The 23,072-nt window shown below is 41.3% G+C and overlaps 1 long non-coding RNA gene across 3 annotated transcripts in view; it reads left to right on the forward strand.

The window, feature by feature from the left end:
- Positions 1 to 23,072, forward strand: part of LOC126428453 (uncharacterized) — an 87,548-nt gene that overhangs the window by 22,411 nt on the left and 42,065 nt on the right. For 2 of the 3 annotated variants that reach the window (XR_007576833.1, XR_007576834.1), the window contains exons 3-4: positions 1,147 to 1,381; positions 10,363 to 11,354. This is a non-coding gene — a long non-coding RNA (uncharacterized LOC126428453). Of the gene's footprint in view, positions 1 to 1,146; positions 1,382 to 10,362; positions 11,355 to 23,072 lie in introns of those variants that run through there. The other variant, XR_007576835.1, reaches the window with a different exon arrangement.

Genomic DNA, 23,072 nt, shown 5'->3' on the forward strand with positions numbered 1-23,072 from the left:
GATTTTTGGTCATTTTTGTTCCATTTTATGTTGCTTTGCAATGTTATGCCCAGATATTTAAACAATGGCACTGTGTCAAGTAGGATATGACAAATGCTGTATCCGAACATTACTGGTTTGTTTCTCCTACTTATCCATGTTAACTTTCATTTTTCTATATTTAGAACCGGTTGGCATTCATCACACCAACTAGGAATTTTGTCGTACCATCCTACAGTCACTCATCAGCAACATCTTTCCATAAACCACAGTATTGTCAGCAAACAACTGCAAATTGCTGCCTTCCTGTCCACCAGATCATTTAAGCATATAGTTAATAATAGTGGTCAAGTTACACTGCCCTCAGACACTGCTAACGATATCATTATCTCTGATGAAAACTCTCTATCGAGCACAACATTCCGAGTTCTATTAATTAAGAATTCTTTGAACCACTCATCTGAGAACCTATTCCGTATGTTTGTGCGTTCATTAACTGTCTGCAGTGGGGGATCGTGTCAGTGCTTTTTGGAAATCTGGAAATATGGTATCTACCAATTGCCCGTTGTCCATAATTTGCAGTATATCACGTGAGAATAGGGCAAGTTTCACATGAGCGATGCTTTCTAAAACTGTGGTGGTGTGTGGACATCAGTGTTTCAGTCAATAAGAAATTTATTGCATTTGAACTCAGAATATGTTCTAGAATCATACAGCCAACTTATGTCAATGGTATTGGTCTTTAATTTTACTGGTCCATTCTTTTACTCTTCTTAAATACAGCTGTCACCTGCTCTATTTTCAGTCATGTGGGACTTGCTACTGGTTGGGCGATTCACAATAAATTTAAGCAAAGTGTGTGCTGTAGAGTATTATCTGTAAAACTGAATTGGGATTCTGTCTGACCCTGACAACTTATTTGTTTTCAACTCTTTCAGTTATTTCTCTATGCCAGGGATCCTTATTACATCATCTCTCTCTCTCTCTCTCTCTCTCTCTCTCTCTCTCTCTCTCTCTCTCTCTCTCGTTCCTCATGCTGCTACCTGACTGAGGTCCACTTTTCTTTGTCAGTTCCTGTATTTGACTTTTCTTGTTCGTTATAAATAATGTTAAAGTGTTGAGTTTCGTGGATGTGTTACGAAGTATGTGTTGAATATCATGTTGCAGGTGCTGGACATTGGTACAGTACATTTCTATGGATATGCCAAAGCAGCTGCTATAGCCATTTCACACTACGCTGGAGGATGCAATGTTGGTAGATATATTCCATGTCCGATACGTCAGCTGTCGTGACTCAGAGGGCGGACTGTCACTTTGGACAAGACACTTAAGTCACCAAGTCTCTTAATCTCAGTCCAGAGCTGCTCAAAAAGTCACAGTAGTGAAGAATGAGATTCACTTGGTAAGAACTGTTTTCTCCTCCTAAGGTTAAGTTGTATGAATTCTTGCATAGCAGTTTGTCTAACGCATCAGTAACTTTTGTTATTTCGTGACATTAGGATCAAAGTAGATTGCATCAGAACAGCATTCACAGTAACGCAACATTGTCATGTAATATTAAGAGCTCATACTGAATTCTCTTGTAATGTTAAGGTGATGCATAAGTTTGTAATGTTTTTGTTTCATGTGGTGGGATTGTGGTTGCTGTGGGTTTATTTATCAATTGCCATTTTTTATTTGTAGTTCATTGTCTGTATTTGAGTTTTTGTGTTGTTATTTCATCGTTTGGAGATAGCAAGTGGAGACATGGATGCTAGAAAATGGAATGCCAAGCAGAGATGTAGGAACATTACAGATATATTCTTCTGTTCGAGTTCAGTAGAGGGTGCCAGCAGCGGAGGCAGCCAGAAATATATGCCCCGTGTATGGGGTATTGCCATTGGACAGGGCACAGCAGGAAAATGGTTTTCTCGTTTTAAGGAGGAATGTTTTGATGTTGGTGACTCTCCACATCCAGTAAGACCTTAAGATTTGATGAACATCGTTTAAACACATTAACCCACAACTATTCACATCAGTGTACTCGAGAACTGGCAAATGTGATGAACTGTGGTCATTCCACCATTGTGCAACATGCAACGGGTAAGGTTCAAAAATTGGGTGAGTGGGTACTGCGTGCTCTAAGCCAAAATCACAAAAATCTGTGGGTGGCCATATATGCATCTCTGCTTGCTGTCATCAGTTGGCTCTTGAATGGCACTGACCATTCTTGTCCTATATTGTCACTGGTGAGAAGAAATGATGTATTTGTGCTAACATAAGAAAAAGAAAAGAATGGTTGAGCCCAAACAAAGCAGCAACTCCCTGTACAAAGACCTGCATGCGTCCACAAATAATAACATTATGAATCTGGTAGACCGACGACGGTATGGTGTACTACAAATTGCTTTCCCAAGATGCAATGATCACTGCTGACATTTATTGTCGACAGCTGAAATGTCACTGAGATCAGTCCAAGAACAACAACCAGGAAGACCGCATGAAGTGATACTGCTTCGCAATAATGCCTGCCCGAATTCTGCTAGACTGACAAAAACACTGTAAAGGAATTGGTTTGGAAATCGTTCTGCAGCTACCTTATTCACCTAATCTTGCGCCCTGAGATTTTCCTGTTTTCTGCTATCTATTGAACAATTTTCAAGGAACTTCCTTTCTGGATGAAAATGCGCTGCAAATGTGGCTCGGTGAATTTTTCACCTCAAACCCACGATTTCTATAGATGTGGATTTTAAAACTGACCCCACCATTGTAAGACTGTTGTAAATATTGAAGGAGAATATATTATTCATGACTAAAGTCTCTGTTATGTATATCTGTTGTTCTTATTTATGGATTCTGCTGTAGCTTCTTGATAGAACAATTCCATATTGAGGGTTGAATAACACTTGCGCACTTTTTTGCTCTACTGATTTTTATTTGTGTGAACTAGTTTTCGGCTATTTGACCATCTTCAGATAACTACTGGCTATTGTTTACAAGGAGCTTGTGTTCTTATGAACCAAACATTCTGGACTAAGATACAAGGCACTTATATACGATCTTTAGTTGTGGTGTTGTCTTTGGAATTGTCAAACGGGTCTTTTGACATTTTGTTCTGTAAAACTGTTCTTTAACATAAAAATCACTTTTTGTGGTTTGTCAGTACCATGTATGACAACAATTAGAATTATATCTAAAAACAAAGATGATGTGACATACCAAATGAAAGTGCTGGCAGGTCGACAGACACACAAACACACACAAACATACACACAAAATTCAAGCTTTCGCAACAAACCGTTGCCTCATCAGGAAAGAGGGAAGGAGAGGGAAAAACGAAAGGATGTGGGTTTTAGGGAGAGGGTAAGGAGTCATTCCAATCCCGGGAGCGGAAAGACTTACCTTAGGGGGGAAAAAAGGACGGGTATACACTCGCGCGCGCGCACACACACACACACACACATATCCATCCATACATATACAGACACAAGCAGACATATTTAAAGACAAAGAGTTTGGGCAGAGATGTCAGTCGAGGCAGAAGTGCAGAGGCAAAGATGTTGTTGAATGACAGGTGAGGTATGAGTGGCGGCAACTTGAAATTAGCGGAGATTGAGGCCTGGTGGATAACGGGAAGAGAAGATATACTGAAGAGCGAAATTAGCGGAGATTGAGGCCTGGTGGATAACGGGAAGAGAGGATATACTGAAGAGCAAGTTCCCATCTCCGGAGTTCAGATAGGTTGGTGTTAGTGGGAAGTATCCAGATAATCCGGACGGTGTAACACTGTGCCAAGATGTGCTGGCCGTGCACCAAGGCATTTTTAGCCACAGGGTGATCCTCATTACCAACAAACACTGTCTGCCTGTGTCCATTCATGCGAATGGACAGTTTGTTGCTGGTCATTCCCACATAGAATGCGTCACAGTGTAGGCAGGTCAGTTGGTAGATCACATGAGTGCTTTCACACGTGGCTCTGCCTTTGATCGTGTAAACCTTCCGGGTTACAGGACTGGAGTAGGTGGTGGTGGGAGGGTGCATGGGACAGGTTTTACACCGGGGGCGGTTACAAGGGTAGGAGCCAGAGGGTAGGGAAGGTGGTTTGGGGATTTCATAGGGATGAACTAAGAGGTTACGAAGGTTAGGTGGACGGCGGAATGACACTCTTGGTGGAATGGGGAGGATTTCATGAAGGATGGATCTCATTTCAGGGCAGGATTTGAGGAAGTCGTATCCCTGCTGGAGAGCCACATTCAGAATCTGATCCAGTCCCGGAAAGTATCCTGTCACAAGTGGGGCACTTTTGTGGTTCTTCTGTGGGAGGTTCTGGGTTTGAGAGGATGAGGAAGTGGCTCTGGTTATTTGCTTCTGTACCAGGTTGGGAGGGTAGTTGCGGGATGCGAAAGCTGTTGTCAGGTTGTTGGTGTAATGCTTCAGGGATTCCGGACTGGAGCAGATTCGTTTGCCACGAAGACCTAGGCTGTAGGGAAGGGACCGTTTGATGTGGAATGGGTGGCAGCTGTCGTAATGGAGGTACTGTTGCTTGTTGGTGGGTTTGATGTGGACGGACGTGTGAAGCTGGCCATTGGACAGGTGGAGGTCAACATCAAGGAAAGTGGCATGGGATTTGGAGTAGGACCAGGTGAATCTGATGGAACCAAAGGAGTTGAGGTTGGAGAGGAAATTCTGGAGTTCTTCTTCACTGTGAGTCCAGATCATGAAGATGTCATCAATAAATCTGTACCAAACTTTGGGTTGGCAGGCCTGGGTAACCAAGAAGGCTCCCTCTAAGCGACCCATGAATAGGTTGGCGTACGAAGGGGCCATCCTGGTACCCATGGCTGTTCCCTTTAATTGTTGGTATGTCTGGCCTTCAAAAGTGAAGAAGTTGTGGGTCAGGATGATGCTGGCTAAGGTAATGAGGAAAGAGGTTTTAGGTAGGGTGGCAGGTGATCGGCGTGAAAGGAAGTGCTCCATCGCAGCGAGGCCCTGGACGTGCGGGATATTTGTGTATAAGGAAGTGGCATCAATGGTTACAAGGATGGTGTCTTTGATGAAGGATGGGAGACTGCACGTAATGGGCTGGAGGTGTTGATCTACATAGGCAGAGATACATTCTGTGGGGGCTTGGTAACCAGCTACAATGGGACGGCCGGGTTGATTGGGTTTGTGAATTTTACGTAGAAGGTAGGGGTGCGGGGTGTCGGTGGGGTCAGGAGGTTGATGGAGTCAGGTGAAAGGTTTTGTAGGGGGCCTAAGGTTCTGAGGATTCCTTGAAGCTCCGCCTGGACATCAGGAATGGGATTACCTTGGCAAACTTTGTATGTGTTGTTGTCTGAAAGCTGACTCAGTCCCTCAGCCACATACTCCCGACGATCAAGTACCACGGTCGTGGAACCCTTGTCCGCCGGAAGAATGACGATGGACCGGTCAGCCTTCAGATCACGGATAGCCTGGGCGTCAGCAGTGGTGATGTTGGGAGTAGGATTAAGGTTTTTTAAGAAGGATTGAGAGGCAAGGCTGGAAGTCAGAAATTCCTGGAAGGTTTGGAGAGGGTGATTTTGAGGAAGAGGAGGTGGGTCCCGCTGTGACGGAGGACGGAACTGTTCCAGGCAGGGTTCAATTTGGATAGTGTCTTGGGGAGTTGGATCATTAGGGGTAGGATTAGGATCATTTTTCTTCGTGGCAAAGTGATACTTCCTGCAGAGAGTACGAGTGTAGGACAGTAAATTTGTGACGAGGGCTGTTTGGTTGAATCTGGGAGTGGGGCTGAAGGTGAGGCCTTTGGATAGGACAGAAGTTTCGGATTGGGAGAGAGGTTTGGAGGAAAGGTTAACTGCTGAATTAGGGTGTTGTGGTGCCAGATTGTGTTGATTGGAATTTTGAGGTTTTGGAGGGAGTGGAGCTGGAAGTGGGAGACTGAGTAGATGGCAGAGACTGGGTTTGTGTGCAATGAGAGGTGGTTGAGGTTTGCTGGAAAGGTTGTGAAGGGTGAGTGAGTTGCCTTTCCGGAGGTGGGAAACCAGGAGATTGGATAGTTTTTTGAGGTGAAGGGTGGCATGCTGTTCTAATTTGCGGTTGGCCTGTAGGAGGATGCTCTGAATAGCCGGTGTGGATGTGGGAGAGGAAAGATTGAGGACTTTTATTAAGGATAGGAGTTGACGGATGTGTTCATTGGCTGAGTTGATGTGTAGGTGAAGGATTAGGTGGGTGAGGGCAATGGATTGTTCAGTTTGGAACTGGTATAGGGACTGATGGAAAGAAGGGTTGCAGCCAGAGATGGGAACTTTAAGTGTGAGCCCTTTGGGGGTTATGCCAAATGTCAGACAAGCCTGAGAAAATAAAATATGCGAGCGTAATCTGGATAGGGTGAAGGCATGTTTGCGAAGGGAATGTAAATAAAACTTAATGGGGTCGTTGTGGGGGTGTTGTGAGGGTGACATGGTATTAGAAGGTGGAAAGTGTAACATGAGGTTTACATGAAAATGAAAGATAAAAATATATGGGGAGAGATAAGGGTGAACTAGAAAGTAACTGGAGATCTGGTATGAAAAAAGGCGAAAAAGTGTTGGTTAAGTTGATCCTGTGGTGAACTTGGGTTGGTAGACAGCGATGTGCATGAAGGTTAGGTGGTTGTGTTGCCGCTAAAACACGTTAAAGGACGGAGAAATTCGGGAAAATTTCGAAAAAACGTGTGAATGTATTAAAAGGAGTGGTGTTGTGGTGAAAGATTACGAAAATGGGGCTAACAATTGTCTGACGAAGAAATAATGACGTTAAAACCTGTGGGGAGCGGCTAAAAATGATCAGTGATGTGCGAAAAACGGAAGTGGAAATAAAGTGAAAGTTATTAGAACTAGCCGAAATGGTTGTTTAATACGTGAAAGCAGCTGTTATTGAACTAGAAACGGTGGATTTTATAGCAGCGGTAGTGTTGAAAGCGGAAAATAAAAATTGTTTGGTTATGGTTTGGAAGTGGGTTACGTATTATTGAGTATATATAGGCGGGATAAAATTGTATTACGGTAAAAAGGGGAAGGTGAATACAAAGTGAGACTACTGGTAAAAACAGAAAGAGAAAAGAAAGAGAAAATAAGACGACAGGAAAGATTTAGAAATGCAACAGCGACAATAACAAACGTAATTGTTGGGTTCAAATTAATGATATGGTTATAATAGAGGGAAACATTCCACGTAGGAAAAATATATCTAAAAACAAAGATGATGTGACTTACCAAATGAAAGTGCTGGCAGGTCGACAGACACACAAACAAACACAAACATACACACAAAATTCAAGCTTTCGCAACAAACTGTTGCCTCATCAGGAAAGAGGGAAGGAGAGGGAAAGACGAAAGGATGTGGGTTTTAAGGGAGAGGGTAAGGAGTCATTCCAATCCCGGGAGCGGAAAGACTTACCTTAGGGGGAAAAAAGGACGGGTATACACACACACACACACACACACACACACACACACACACACACACACACATCCATCCACACATATACAGACACAAGCAGACATATTTAAAGACAAAGAGTTTGGGCAGAGATGTCAGTCGAGGCAGAAGTGCAGAGGCAAAGATGTTGTTGAATGACAGGTGAGGTATGAGTGGCGGCAACTTGAAATTAGCGGAGATTGAGGCCTGGTGGATAACGGGAAGAGAGGATATATTGAAGAGCAAGTTCCCATCTCTGGAGTTCGGATAGGTGGTGTTAGTGGAAAGTATCCAGATAACCCGGACAGTGTAACACTGTGCCAAGATGTGCTGGCCGTGCACCAAGGCATGTTTAGCCACAGGGTGATCCTCATTACCAACAAACACTGTCTGCCTGTGTCCATTAATGCGAATGGACAGTTTGTTGCTGGACATTCCCACATAGAATGCGTCACAGTGTAGGCAGGTCAGTTGGTAGATCACGTGGGTGCTTTCACACGTGGCTCTGCCTTTGATGGTGTACACCTTCCGGGTTACAGGACTGGAGTAGGTGGTGGTGGGAGGGTGCATGGGACAGGTTTTACACCGGGGGCGGTTACAGGGGTAGGAGCCAGAGGGTAGGGAAGGTGGTTTGGGGATTTCATAGGGATGAACTAAGAGGTTACGAAGGTTAGGTGGACGGCAGAATGACACTCTTGGTGGAGTGGGGAGGATTTCATGAAGGATGGATCTCATTTCAGGGCAGGATTTGAGGAAGTCCACATCCTTTCGTCTTTCCCTCTCCTTCCCTCTTTCCTGATGAGGCAACAGTTTGTTGCGAAAGCTTGAATTTTGTGCGTATGTTTGTGTTTGTTTGTGTGTCTGTCGACCTGCCAGCACTTTCATTTGGTAAGTCACCTCATCTTTGTTTTTAGATATATTTTTCCTACGTGGAATGTTTCCCTCTATTATAACAATTAGAATTATTTAGAATACACATTATTACAAATTTACAATTTTTTGGTATTTGTTGTGAACAGTTGCAACTGTCTGCAGCTTGCAACCAGTACTGAAAAATACTATCAGTTGAGTAATTTATAGACTTTTATGACAAATTTGGTACCCCTTGCATCTCTACACTTCTTCCTTATCCAGGACGTCATCTGTCATGGCTTGGAAGACAGGCTGTCAGTGTGGTCAAGACACTCAAATCTGTTGGTCTCAGTCCTGAGTTGCTCCAAAACGTTGTAGTAGGGACAAATAAGATTGACTTGGTCAGAAGCTCTTTTGTTTGTTGCTGTGGTTAAGCTGTATGAATCCTTACCAAACTCTTGTTTAAGACATCATTAATTTGCATTATTTCGTGACACAGGGTCAAAGTAGATTGAGCCAGAACAGCATTCAGAATAACACAACACTGACATGTAGTAATAAGAGATCATACTAAATACTCTAGCAGTATGTTGTGCATTACATAAAATTTTAAACTTGAGCTGAAAGGAGACTCTGTCTCATATATGGGGTCCCAACAACTGATGTTGCATCCACTATCTGTCGCCATAAGTTTACATCTAACCATGCTTTCCCCTCTTCTTGCACAGTGAAACTCTGCTTTTACATTTTTCATGGAACTTTAAAAAGCAGTGTAAAATGTGGGAAATAATGTTTAAAGTGGTGAAAGTTACAAATATGATACTCCCTTCGCATTTTCATAGCTTATGTGTGATATAGGTACACATTAGGCATCAAAATACTCATCAGGGACCTGTTTATTATCCAGTACTCTCTTTAGCCGCTGATGTAAGTGGAATGGGTAACTGTCTGGGAAGTAGAAACATTTGACTTATAATCACTATCGATGTTTTTTGAAAGTCTGCAACTGTGTCATTCATTACTTAAGAATGAAACACTCTACCATTCATGTAGTTTTTCATGCTTAGCTCGACACTTTTCGAGAATTTATTCTCATTGTCAAGTGCAAATATTTATGTAAGTGTTTTGTGTGAGGTTTGCATTTTAAGTGTTTTTTGTCTCTTGCACTTTAGTTGTTTTTTTAAGGTTATAAGGTATTGTTCCTCCTCCATTACGCAGAAAACCACATACACATGTAAACCATCACTTACATTGTTTGTGTGTGAAACCTCACAAAAAATACTTCCAGAAGTATTTGCCCTTGACAATGAGAACAAATCCACGAAATGTGTTTTACTAACCATGAAAAGATTGGTAACAGGTGCAGTGTTTCGTTGTTTAAACAAGAAACATTTGAGCAGCGCAAAAAGGTCTGAACTAGTGCTACACGTGGCCAGACAATGAAAATATGAAATATGCTGTTGCCTGCTAGGCAACAAATGTGTGTCCGAGGTATTATTCTGATCACGAAGTTGTGAATGTGCATTAGAGGCAGTTTGTAAACTGTTGTGATCGGTCATTATTCGAACGAACCTATTAGTTATTAGTTATTCCCATCAGCTACGACATCAAGGAGAGCTTGGTGGCAACAGGAGATAAACCACAAATTTTCTGGCATTTATCAGTTCAGATCTGTTGAGTAGAGCACTCTGGTGTCAAGTAACATCATTGCTTAACATTTGAAAACATTACTTGAAGGCCAGTGTCATTTTAGCCAATTTAATCGGTTTTCTTTACATGAACATTGTTTCATAAATTGTAAATTGGGGGAAAATTATACATATGTTCACGCAAAATAGGGAGCAAATTAACATTGTGAACGTAAGAAATTTGATGGGAGAGATAAAAAAAAATTTAAACAGTGGGAGAAACATTAATTCCGGGAATGTAAAAGTGGGGTTACACTGTATTTCTCTTTGTCTCCTTTACTCCGTGTAACCAGGCAACCTTCAGTCTTCCTCTTATTTTTCTTCCCAGAGGATGGTACATCAAAACCTCCTTCGTTCATCTGTCATTTGCATTATATGTCTCGCTTGTATATGATTAGTACCTGGATCTGTCTTCTGTCACCAGTTACACACAGAAATGGCCAGTGAGTGCGGGAGTGTCTGTCTGCCGGTCTATGCCACACACACAGCTGGGTTGGATGCTCTCTGAAAGAAGATCGAGGGGCTGTTATGCGCGCAGTGGCTAGGACCTCGATGGCCGTCAGTGTGTCCTCCAGAGGGTAGGAATCCCACCAGCTGTATGAGGAGGTGGCCGTCGTCGGTGTGAACACCGTCCCGCAGTAGGAGCGGTAAGTCTACATCGAGGTCGTCATCTCCAAAGAGCAGCTCGACCAGTTCGAGGGGAGGTTTCTGTGTGGTAGGCCGTACTGCTTTGAGTGACCAGTATGTGAGAAACCACTGTACTGGAGGTACTGAAATGTAGCACCTGACATTTGCTGTTGTGCCTCCCATATATTATGTAAAATGGACTATGGTACAGATTGTTTTTGCTGATATTGTTACCATCACCTGCAGTGATACATGGAGGGAAATTGGCTGTTACTGTTAATAAGTTAATGTTGTTGCAGGTATTATCCATTTTGAAATTTTATGCTTATATTAGGTGTCAAAATGAGGATTCGAATTGTTTCTATAATGACAGTAATATTTATCTAACATGACTTGCTTTGTATTGTGGTATGTTTATAACAAGCTTCACTCTTACGCTAATCAGTTAGACAATAAGCCCAGAGCATATTGTTTTCATGATTGGTAACTGGAGTTGTGAAACTACCATAGGCTACCAGCAGCATGCGTAGTCTGTGTGGCAGTTTTCCTAGCTTTGGTCAGGTAAGGTTGTACCCACATTAACTGTACGTCATGTGTGTTACATACCTATCGGGTGTTACCTCGTAACGGTCACTTCTTTACATATGCAAATGGTGTCTTGCTGCCCCATAAACTGGAAGCGGTTTTCCATCTAGAAATTGACTGAGGATATGTTAATGGATAGGTAACATATGGAACATGTTTTTTCTATGTGGTTATCCTCCTGTCTGCTACATAAGAATAAACAGTATCGACAAAAAAACTTACATCAATTTTTAATTCAGATTTTATCTGAAAATTGTTGATTTGTAACATAAAATAGAGGGATGTTGGAGTAAAACTGAAGAAAACCATACAGATTTATCATATAACACTAGAAAACACAATTACCTCAACAAAAAGATGAAAAGGCTGACATTGGCAGTGTTTAATTCAGATGTTATTTGAAAATTGTAGATCTGTAACGTAAAAGCAGAGGGATACTGTAGTAAAACTAAAGAAAACCATACAGATTTACCATATAGGCCTAGGAAACACAATTTCCATAACAAAAAGTGTATCACTTTGTTTCAGTACTTCATTGAACTTGAACGTGACATGTTTCCATTAGTTTCAGAAATGATTATCACATTTATCTGTAATAACAGAAAACACTTGCATTTGAGCATGATGAAGAACATTTTGTTGAGCACAAAATGCCAATATCTACGTAATTTTTATGTTTCTGCATATGAACTCTACTTTCATCAAAAGTAATTGCTGTGGTTACAGAAAAGCGCAGAAGTTACGCGATCCGCTACAGTAAAATCCCAATTCTACACTTTTCAAGGGACTTGAAAAAATGGCATGAATTGCAGGAAAATGTAAAATGTGGGAAATGACTTTTTTAAGTTTTACTGGTTATGTATAGGGCCCGTTTATGATATATGTAGATAATAGGCAACAAAATACTCATCAGGGAATGATCAGGGAATGTTTATTGTTTACTAAAGGTTATCTGAATTTAGTGCTGTGTTTAGCAGGTGACATGACATTCACCGATGCTTTAGCACAACAAATCGCATTAAAAATAACACAAACCAAGCAGTTGCCTTGTTGGTTTATGTGTTTGCAAAGCTAAAGTGATGCAATTGGCAGTTTTAGTTTCTATACTTGATGCTTACGAAAAGTGCAGGTCAAGTGTATACTGCATTAAAGCTCTCTCTAAACTGCATTATTCTTAGTGTAACTTTCCTCCGAAAGTGACATGAGCAGATGTATACAGTACCAGCCAATTATCTAGCCGTTTGTGATTTTTTAAATATAGGTGCGTGAAATATTGTAAAGTGTGTTAAATGTGGCACTACACTACAGATCAATCTGTTGCTGTAGTCTTTATTTCACATTTACTGGCTTTGTCAGTTCATAGCCAAATTATCACTTTCAAATCAACGTAGACATCGGGGTTATGATAGAGATCGGTCTGTATCCAGAATCAAGATTAAAGGGAAGGGAACCATACTACATTTCAGCGTTTCAAGCACACATATACAAAGCATTGATAAGCCATTTTTATTTATTATACTAACCTTCAATTTCAATGGTCTATAAATCATGAGAAAATGGATACGGTAGTTACTACTTTTGGGCAAAAAAAATCCAAAATTGTGAGTTGTTTTAATTTTTTCTGATGAATTTTTTCAGTGAGGTTTTTGAGCTCGTAAAGACAATGTAAAACTTTGTCATCAACATCTGGAGCTGAAATATATTTTTTAATTCTTTCCACTGCTACATTAACAACTGCAAATGAGGGATTCTCATTGTCCTCTTCACTATCACTTTCTGCATTTACTTGTGTGTGAAAGTCGATCACATTATCAACAGAAACACTTTCCAGAGCGACAACATCATTATCAATGTGTATGAAATTATGAATGGGATGCTGCAGCTGCAGCTTTTCCCATGGTGAAACAAGCAGTTTTTCACGATTGTCACTAACACTCAGGTCTGGTGCGTTACATCCATTTCTGTTGTCGGCTTCAAGGAATCCTGCTTTTCGGAAGCAATTGGAGAGGGTGGCACACAATATAATGCAAACCATCTAAAATTGACACTCTAAAGGAGGCTGGGTCTTTCCCAACCTCCATCAAAGTTAATGCCTTCTGCACAATCGTCTTCCTATAGTGTGTTTTGAAGACATGGATAGTACCCAAATCCAAAGGCTGTAATTTGCTTGTGCAGTTTGGTGGCAGAAACTCTAATTGCACATTACGTAGACACACATTTCTGGGATGCGCAGGGTAACAGTCCACTAACAAGAGAATTTAAATGATTAACGGAAAATCTCACTTACCTCAGCTCAGTACAGCCGATAGATACACAAAACAGAACAGAAAATTTACGTATCCTAGATTTTGGAACTTTGTTCCTTCGTCAGGGAGAAGAGAGGGGTAAAAAAGGGGAAGAAGGGAAAGTGGATTCAGTTACTCACGTCCCAGGTTATGAAGCTACAGGGGAAAGGTAAACAGGGAGGGTAGCAAAGATGGAGGCATGGGTGCCAGAGGGAAGCCGAAGATATTCTACTGTAAGTACTGTGCCAGCTTCAAACCAAAGAGGATGCATACAGAACTAAAGAGGTATATAGTATAAAGATAAACACAACTATGTAGGATGAAAAGATGCGTGAATGGCTAAAGAGGAAAGGGAAAGAGGAGAAGACTGTAGAGTAAATGGGAGTGAGTTTGGTTAACGTAGGTTCAGTCCAGGGGGATGACGGGATGAAAGGATGTGTTGGAGTGCAAGTTCCCATCTCCGCAGTTCCGAGGGACTGGTGTTGGGTGGGAGAAGCCAAATGGCACGTAGGGTGTAGCGGGTTCCTAGGTCCCTAGAATTATGCTGGAGGGCATGCTCTGCTACTGGGCATTGGACATCTCCTAGGTGGACAGTTCGTCTGTGCCTGTTCATGCGCTCAGCCAGTTTAGTTGTCGTCATCCCAATGTAAAAGGCTGTGCAGTGCAGGCATGTCAGATGATAAATGACGTGTTTTCACATGTGACCCTGCCTTGAATTGTGAATTGTGTGTGTTTTACCAGTAGCGGGGCTGGAGGGCTGGAGTAGGTGGTTGTGGGGGGGTGGGGGGGGATGCATGGGGCAGGTTTTGCAGCGGGGTCGGTTACAGGGCTAGGAACTGCTGGGTAGAGACGGTGGTCTGGGAATATTGTAGGGTTTGACAAGGATGTTACGGAGGTTCTCAGTAATACACAAAATGTACGACAGTGTGCAATCGAGTCTCACAGCCGAAACGCCCCAACATATGTTTGAAGAGGTTGCCATTAGCTTGGGAACACTGCTGTGCATGCTCCATCGTGGATCCACTTATGGCTGTCAGTGTTTGTAGTGTTATTGCAGCACATGCAGCAGTAATACGGACTTTTGTGTCACTCATTTTTGTTGCGACATGCTGATACACATCTTTCACGTGTCCCCAGAAAAAAAAGTCCATGGGGGTGAGGTCCTGCAACCGTGCTGGAAATCTCTGAATGGGACTGCCCCGTCAAATCCATCAGTGTGCGAATTGACGGTTTAATGCCTGTCGTGCCACCGTGGTATTACGTGCAGGGCATCCATCGTGTTGGTACAACAATATTTGACACAAATGAAGGGGTAGGTCTTCCATCAGTCCAGGTAAGGTGCACCTCAGGAACTGCTCGTACTGTCACCTGTTAAGAGTCCGTCAATGAAATATGGGCCACTGACGTGGTGTCCTACAATACCGCACGACACATTGACACTCCACTGACGTTGATGTTCAAACTGGGGAATCAAGTGTGGGTTTTCTTGTAACCACTACTGCATATTATGTAAGTTAACATTCCAATGGTTTGTAAATGTGGCCTCATCGGTAAACAGTACCTCACGCATACAGTTGTGGCCTTGCTGCAGAACCCACTGACAGTATTCCAGTTGACTGTGAATGTCGTTGCCGCAGAAGTCTTGATGTAGTGCCACAAGATAGGGGCGGTATCTGCCTGTGCAGGATAGCATGACGTTTGTTCGAGGGATTCTTATCTGTCTCTCCATTTCACGAATACCTGTATGAGGGTGTATTATAGCAGCTGCCAGAACAGCTACCTCTACTGCTTCATGTTTAAAGCCTCTGCTCCAGATCCGCGTTCTCGGAGACAACCGCCCTGTCGTGTGAAGCCTTTTAACAATATTCAACAAATTAGGGTGGGTCGGGCGATGTCTACTAGGTTACTGCTGGCCGTAGACCTGTGCCGCACATGTGGTAGTTTGGTGACATTCTCTGTACAGTAAGAACACCTCAACTATTTCCTCATTTGTGAATACCATGTCGAATCCCTAGAAAATCGCAATAATGACACCATATACGGTGTACAATACACCGGTGCCATGTACCAGTACGTACTTCCACACAAAAGAACCTGCTTCATAGCGAGCCGTTCCCACACACAGCACCGATTGTGACTCGTTCCTGTACTCGGCTGCAGAGGCGAAGGGTTGGAGCGGTGTGCACTGGCCTGTACTGATCCGTAGTCTCCATGTAGATAAATACAGCACACAAGAGGGACGCTATTATTTACATGTCAGTGTTTGTGTGACAGGTATCCTTATTATTACTTTCAGCCCTCATGATAACAGTGAAAGTAAGAACACATACATCAACCACATCGCGATTACGAGCAACATGTGGGTCACGCTTGCATCGCTGGAAGTGCAATAACAGCTCATTTCATTCATTTCGTGTATCAGTTTCGCATTCCAATTTCTTAGTATGTAATTGATGTATTGCGATGCAATCAGTGCCATTATTATTGTGATTTCTCATGTTAATTGCCTATCAAATAATATGAAGTGTCCATTAAAAAACACAAGTTTGTGGTGAAACCAATATTTGCACACAGTTAGAAATGTCTCGCAGTATTTACTTTTTGCGAGTCCCCACCATACATTCGTACCTGTGAAAGCTGTTTTCAATATCTATTGTGGTTCCAGAGATATTGGTGGAGAAAAGTTTAGGTGGGACACTGTGTGTGTGTGTGTGTGTGTGTGTGTGTGTGTGTGTGTGTGTGAGAGAGAGAGAGAGAGAGAGAGAGAGAGAGAGAGAGAGAGAGAGAGACCAAAGGAATCGGAGACAGTTTTAAAGCAGTTGGCTGTTGTAGAACTGCATTGCAGGTTAAAAGGGCGTTACTGTCTGACGACTTGTATTTATTGGTTTCTCTTTGGTGGCTACCCATGCCATTTTCTTCAGCTGTAGATTTGTTTCTCCTGCACTGCCACAAATTGCTGATTGTCAACCAGCCCCAACTTCAGGTGATATGCTTATTTCAGGATGCCCCTATGTGTATCTGACATAATTCTGGGAAAAGTGGAAAAAAAAAACTGTTTTAATATTTTATGGGGCATTTCCTTAATTGTTTGCAATGACCATGTGAGAGATACCACTATAAACAATTATTCTGGCGTACTATATACTCAAATATTGGTTCTATTTATTGACCGGAGCTGAATATTTCTCTTGGACATAGTACTTTTTCTGAAATAGTGAGAAATAAAAATCTTAAAACCTTTACATCACTCAAGCAAACTGTTTAATGAACACGTTAAGTGCAAGGGGGGTATGAAAAGTTCTCGGAATGGAATAGAAAAAATGTACTTGCATCACTGAAACTTTTTTATTTTTCAATTTAGTCTCCTTGTAGATTAATGCACTTGGTCCTGTGATGTTCCAGTGCCTTGATCCCATCTCAAAAATGAGTTTCCTCCAGACCTGCAAAATAGTTGTCAACTCCGGTATCAATTCTTCGTTTGGAGTGAATCTTCATCCACCAAGAAAAATATCCAGTTTTGTGAAGAGACGGAAGTGTGATGGAGCCGTATCAGGTGGATAAGGGGGGTGTGGCAACAATTCATACCTTAGTTCGTGTAATTTTGCCATGGTGATGGCACATGTGCAGGTGCGCATTGTCTTGATGGAAGATGACTTCCTTCCTTGCTAAACCTGGCCTTTTTTCACGTATCAAGTTGAAATTTGTCCACGTGGTTAACATACTATTCTCCAGCAATTGTTTGCCCAGTGGGGAGATAATCTACAAACAGAATCCCCTTCACATCCCAGAACACTGCTGCCATGACCTTTCCTGCTGAAGGAATTGTCTTTGCTTTCTTCAATGGCAGAAAATCAGCTTTGATTGTTGTTTTGTCTCTGGGGTATAGTAGTGCATCCAAGTTTCATCTGTAGTCACAAACCGGCGCAAAAAGTCTTGTTCGTTTCTCATAAATCAGGCCAAACATTGTTCCGATATGTCCATTCTCATGCGTTTCTGATCCAGCATTGAGAGTTGCGGCACCTATCATACAGATATTTTTTCATTTCTAATTATTCAGTTAAAATATGATATACCCTTTCAGATGACATCTGGCAAGTGTGAGCAATTTCACATGCTTTCAATTGGTGCTTCTCCATGAACATTTTGTGCAATTTTGCAATGATTTCTGGAGGGGTGACACATCTTCGCCAACCACTGCGTGGATCATCATCTAAGCTCTCCCGACCACATTTAAATTCATTTGTCCATTTGCCAACAGTTGAATATGAAGGAGCAGAGTCCCCCCAGTATATTCTGGAACTTGGCTGAATGTCCTTTGCTTTCATACCTTTCATTACGAAGTACTTCATCACTGCTTTAATCTCAATTTTTTCTCCATTTTCACAAATCACTACACAGGAACAACAGAGCCATGTCACCACCACAGCTCTCTTCCAAGAGTACTGACGTGGAATGTGTTTACAGGCAACAGTTCAATGAATATCACATGAACAGTGCGGTGCACTAGCGTCGACCTCTCATTGTTATTCTGAGAACTTTTCAAACCCCCTCATAAATGTTGGAGACAATATTTAAAGAATTTGCAGTTCATGAAAACAAACTGTTTATCAAATGGCAAAGCACACATCTTGTGTGTCCAGTGCTCCTGCAGCAGTTGGCCTGTGACAAAAGGTATTACAGGATTCTAGGATTCATCTTTACTATTAAGATCTAGAAAATGTGTGAGAATTGATAACTGATCATCTTGACTAATGGATTCAAAACTCTTAGAACTGCATGTACGTGGGTGTCCGACAGATTTTGCTGATAAAAGGCTATCTCGGTAATTGATATGTACCAATTCGTTTAGTTTAGCGATTTTAATTATATTTTGCTCGTACTGCTCAGGATGACATAACCTATCCTCTTCCTTTTTGTGTGGATGGGTTCAAATTCACAATTGATTCACTTGTATTGATAGCATATAAGATACGATGAGGAGGACACATCATCACATCCTACTGCTTGCTCTACAACAACAAGACTTTTATACAAACCAGAGATGTATTATTTTTGTCATTCTTCCACCTTTTCTGACAATCACAGCAGCTCAATAAAGTATGTGGAGTTACGGTTCAGAATCGTTGAGAGCAAAAGTGCCCTATGTCCTGGACATTGGGTTCATTTGAAATCAACGAGAATTTCTCTGCTGTTCATTTCGACTATTCAATAAAACGCAGAGGTCCTTTCCACACTCAATGAGGATTTGACCCCTAAAGGAATGTTCATAGCTTGAAGTGTCATAAATGTGGACTTAGCGCCCTTCTGAAATAAGTGATTCAAATGCATTTGACAAGCAATATTTAATATAAATTTCAACATTTTACTTTCTTGGGTATGTAAGGTTTGAATCTCCAATTTTTTTTTTTTTTTTTTTTTTTTTTTTTTTTTTTTTTTTTTTTTTTTTTTTTTTTTTTTTTAAATCAATATGTACAGGTAATGTGGCATGAAGTATTGATTTCATGTGAGGTTACTCGAAAATCTGTGTATTATAACTAATTGAGAGAGTGTCCCAGCAGGTGTACAACAGCTTCTTTACTGTCTTTCTGAAAACCAAATAATTGTTCATCACAGTTTATAATTACAAATTAACTCCACGTCCTCTATGGTTCGAACCAACTTCTTGGCATTATATTGTCATTCTGGATGGCATGTCGATAAGAGCTTAAGTCAGGGACTGCAGTCAGTCAGCGCACTAACGGGAACTATCCGCAGTGATCACTGGGTTTCCTTAAATAGCTATTTTCCAGGATTAGACGTGCTGCCCCCTAGTAAATCGTGACTGGATGTAGGCATGGTTCTGTGATGCAGCCACCGACCTCTTGCTGTTGCCTTGTGAGGTACCTGGTGGTCTGTAGCTTATCAGTGTGCCTCCTGGCTGTCTGAGGCTATACTTGAAATTCTCATGTGGGTGTTACAGACCTTGTGGGTGTTGCTTTCAGTGACTTGTGGTTTATAGCCATCATTCATGTTGCTGCTGGTGCCCCCAGGCACCATAACGTTTACTAAATGGTAGAATGGTAGTTTCTTTTGAGCCTCTGCTTTAACAATAGGCAGAGCTTTATCTCTTGTCAGTGATGTTTCTTAGCCACTGAGTGGAATTATAAAAACCTCTAGTTGGTAATATCTTGTCTTTGTTACCTTGTCTGTTAAGAGGCATTGGAGGTAAAGAGGGTGTTTAGAATCTGACAGTTTGTATTTATTGGTTCTTATTTTATATTTATTCTATCACACCATGTGCCTACGTCTGCTAATTCCTGTGCTGTAGATTCCATTCTTCTTCACTGTCACTAATTGCTTACACCACTTCATATTTCAGTTCCTGTCTGTCGTAGAATTTCATTAAAGGTTATGAGGCTGTTTACAATCTGATGACTCCTTTTTATTGGTTTTTCTTTGATGTCTATTTCACCATACAGTTTGTCTGCTTCTGCCAGTTCTTGGGCTGAAGATTAGTTTCACCTGCACTGCCTCAAATTGCTGACTCCACATCATATTTCATCTCCTCTTTGTCATAGAATTGCATTGCAGGTGAAGAGGGTGTTTATAATCTGATGACTTCTATTTATTGGTTCTTTTTTTATGTCTATTTCAGTGCATGGTGTGTCTGCCTCTGTCAATTCATGGGCTGTAGATTCCTTTCTCCTTCACTGCCACTAATTGCTGACTCCACTTCATGTTTCAGTTCCTCTTTGTCATACAGGGTAGGCCAGAAGGCAGAGTAGGATCAAACATGTAAATAACTTTGTTAGTTGTGAACCAATTGTATTGATATTCCATACACTCAATGTTTAACGTATGGATATTATGTATGGAAGACAGCATCCTTCGGATGACCTCCACATGCAGCCTCACAAAGTCATCCTCTTTAGACTGCATTGCTCATAACAATAGTAATGGTCTCTGGGGTTAATGCTCAAATTCCTGCATGGATATTCTCCTTGAGCTGCTAAAATATACGGAGATTATTCATGTACACATGTTCCTTAAGATATCCCCACAGGAAGTAATTGGGGGTGATGAGGTTTGGGGAACGTGATGACCAATTAATATGGGAATTTGTTGAAATTATCCACTCACTGAGCAGTTGCCTTAGAACGTTCATTGTGGATCTGGCTGTATGGAAGGGGGGTTCTCCATCCAGAAACCATGTTTTGGAATGGGAGTCGAAGCTCCTGTGCTAATCTCACATGGTTCCTCCAGATGCTCCTGTCTTGTGCTGTCTCTTGCCAATTATTTATTCCCAATCTTTCGCACATGCAGTCAATTTCATTACGCCATGTACTCCTGGTTCTCCCCCTTGGTCTTTTGCCACATGACTTCTCCCTGAATATTTGGTCTTCTTTCATTCTCATCAGATGTCCAGCCCATTGCAATCTTCTAACATTTATTATGTTTACTATAGTTGGTTGTTGTGATAGCTCATGGATTTCTATGTGTATCTTCTCTTCCAGCATTGTGATTCATTGTCATAAAATGGACCCAAGATTTTTCTACAAACTTTATTCTCTAACATTTGTAAATGGTGGTGTTCTGTTTTCATTAGGCTCCATGTTTCTGCCCCATAGATTGGAACTGGTCTGATGATTGTATTATATAACTTTATTTTAGTTTTTCTAGTCAGCAGTTTGGACACTAAGAGATTTTGTATTGCATAATAGGCTCGATTAGCATTTTACAGTCTCGCTTTTATTTCTACCTGTCTCTGATTTTGTTCATCTGTCACTGATCCCAGAAATATGAACTGTTCAACACGCTCGAATTTGTGTTCACCAACTACTAGGTGTGATTGGTACCCCATTGATCTCTACATCTTTGAACTATCATGTATTTTGTTTTCTCGTCATTTACTTTCAGGCCAAGTCTTGATGCTTCTTTTGCAAGCTCCACAAATAATTGCCTAATGTGTTTCACTGTTTCCAATGAGCACTATGTCATCTGCATATGCTAACATGTTAATTTTGATTTTTTGTAGGATCCCAGCAGGTACCAGTTTGTTTCCTCACAACTCTTTCTAAAGCTATCTCCTTGTCTTAATCCAGTTTTATTTTTAAAATGGTCAGACTTTAATCCATTTAGTAAAACCCTGCTTGTATTTTCATCCATGCATACCTTGCATAGAGTTATCAATTTAATTGGGAAACCAAATTCAGTCATTATATTCCACAAACTTTGTCTATGGATGGAGTCGTAAGCTTTCATGAAATCGATGAAAGCTTATCACTCCATCCATAGACTGATTTTCAACTGGAGAACATAAAAAAATTATCAATCAATCCCGATCTCTCTCATCAGTAATTGACAGAACGTCAGCATTATCAGTTTTGAAGAACTAGGGCCCAATAACAACTTCCTGTTAGGTCATCCCACACCAAACCGTGCACTTTATAGGGTTCAGTTGGCACTGATGAATTATCTTTGGATTTGCTGTACCCCAGAACTGACAGTTCTATTTATTGACGAAGTCATTCAGATGGAAATGAGCTTTGCCTGACATAATAAGTTGAAAAAATTCACTGTTTTCTTTGGCTAATTCTCGGATGTGAATCACCAAATTTTAGCTCAGTTTGTGGTCCATGGGTTTCAGTTCCTGCACTAACTGTATTTTGTGTGGAAACATCTTTAAATCATGTTTTAGAATCCTCCTTAAGGATGTTTGAGACATCTCTAATTCCCTAGAATGTCTTCTCATTGAAGTTTCTCGTTCTTCTTTGACACTGGTCCTAACTCTTTCAGTGTTCCATTCCTTGCGAGCCGAATGTGGTCTGCCAGTAGATGGAAGGTTCGTCACAAAACCCTTTTCCATGGAGCGTGACATTAGTTTCTGAATCATCATTGCCGAGGCTCTGTGTCTGATTTGCAAATGTTTGCCATAACCTCTTTGCATCAGAATAATAGATCTGTTATTTTGAAAATAAAATCCCAGTATTTTTAGCTGTTCTCCTCAGTGTAATTCATCATGCACTATCTCCAAATCATCAGTTATGATACGCAGCTGTAACAAAAGAAGCAGAACCATTAGCAAACAAGATATATACAGGACGAGTCAGAAGTCGCAGTACACCCTGTTATGTTAAGAACCTTACAGGAATGAGGAAACCTGAATATTCCGGTACGGTATGGGTGAAGTGGTCTCTCTTTTACAGTGTATACTGAACATGGGTGCCATCTTAAACTTGGCCATCTTGAATGTATGACTTTTTTTTGAAAGAGGGTCGTGTGATGTATCACATAACGTCTGCATTTTCTGAGAAGTTCATTCCTGTAAACAGTTTACAAGTGGCAGTTACGGTTCAAACACATTTTCATTGGAATTACAGGCTGGACTGTTCTCCATCACGGACAGTCATTTAATGTTTTCAACATAGTGTCCCTCTTGACCAACGCAAGTTTGAAGGTGCTGAATCCAATCGTCGTGCACTCAGAGAAGGATTTCTGCAGAAATGCTTGCACATGCTTCTTCATTGTTTTGCTACAGATGGTGTCTGTTTCTTATTTTTCTCTATAGATAAGAGTTGCTTCAAATGACCTCACAGATAAGAGTCAAATGGTGAGAGATCAGGTGATCTGTGTGGCCATTCCACAGAACCACATTGGC

This window comes from Schistocerca serialis, chromosome 12 (genome assembly GCF_023864345.2).
Source record: "Schistocerca serialis cubense isolate TAMUIC-IGC-003099 chromosome 12, iqSchSeri2.2, whole genome shotgun sequence".
In the NCBI taxonomy this organism is placed as follows: Eukaryota; Metazoa; Arthropoda; class Insecta; order Orthoptera; family Acrididae; genus Schistocerca; species Schistocerca serialis.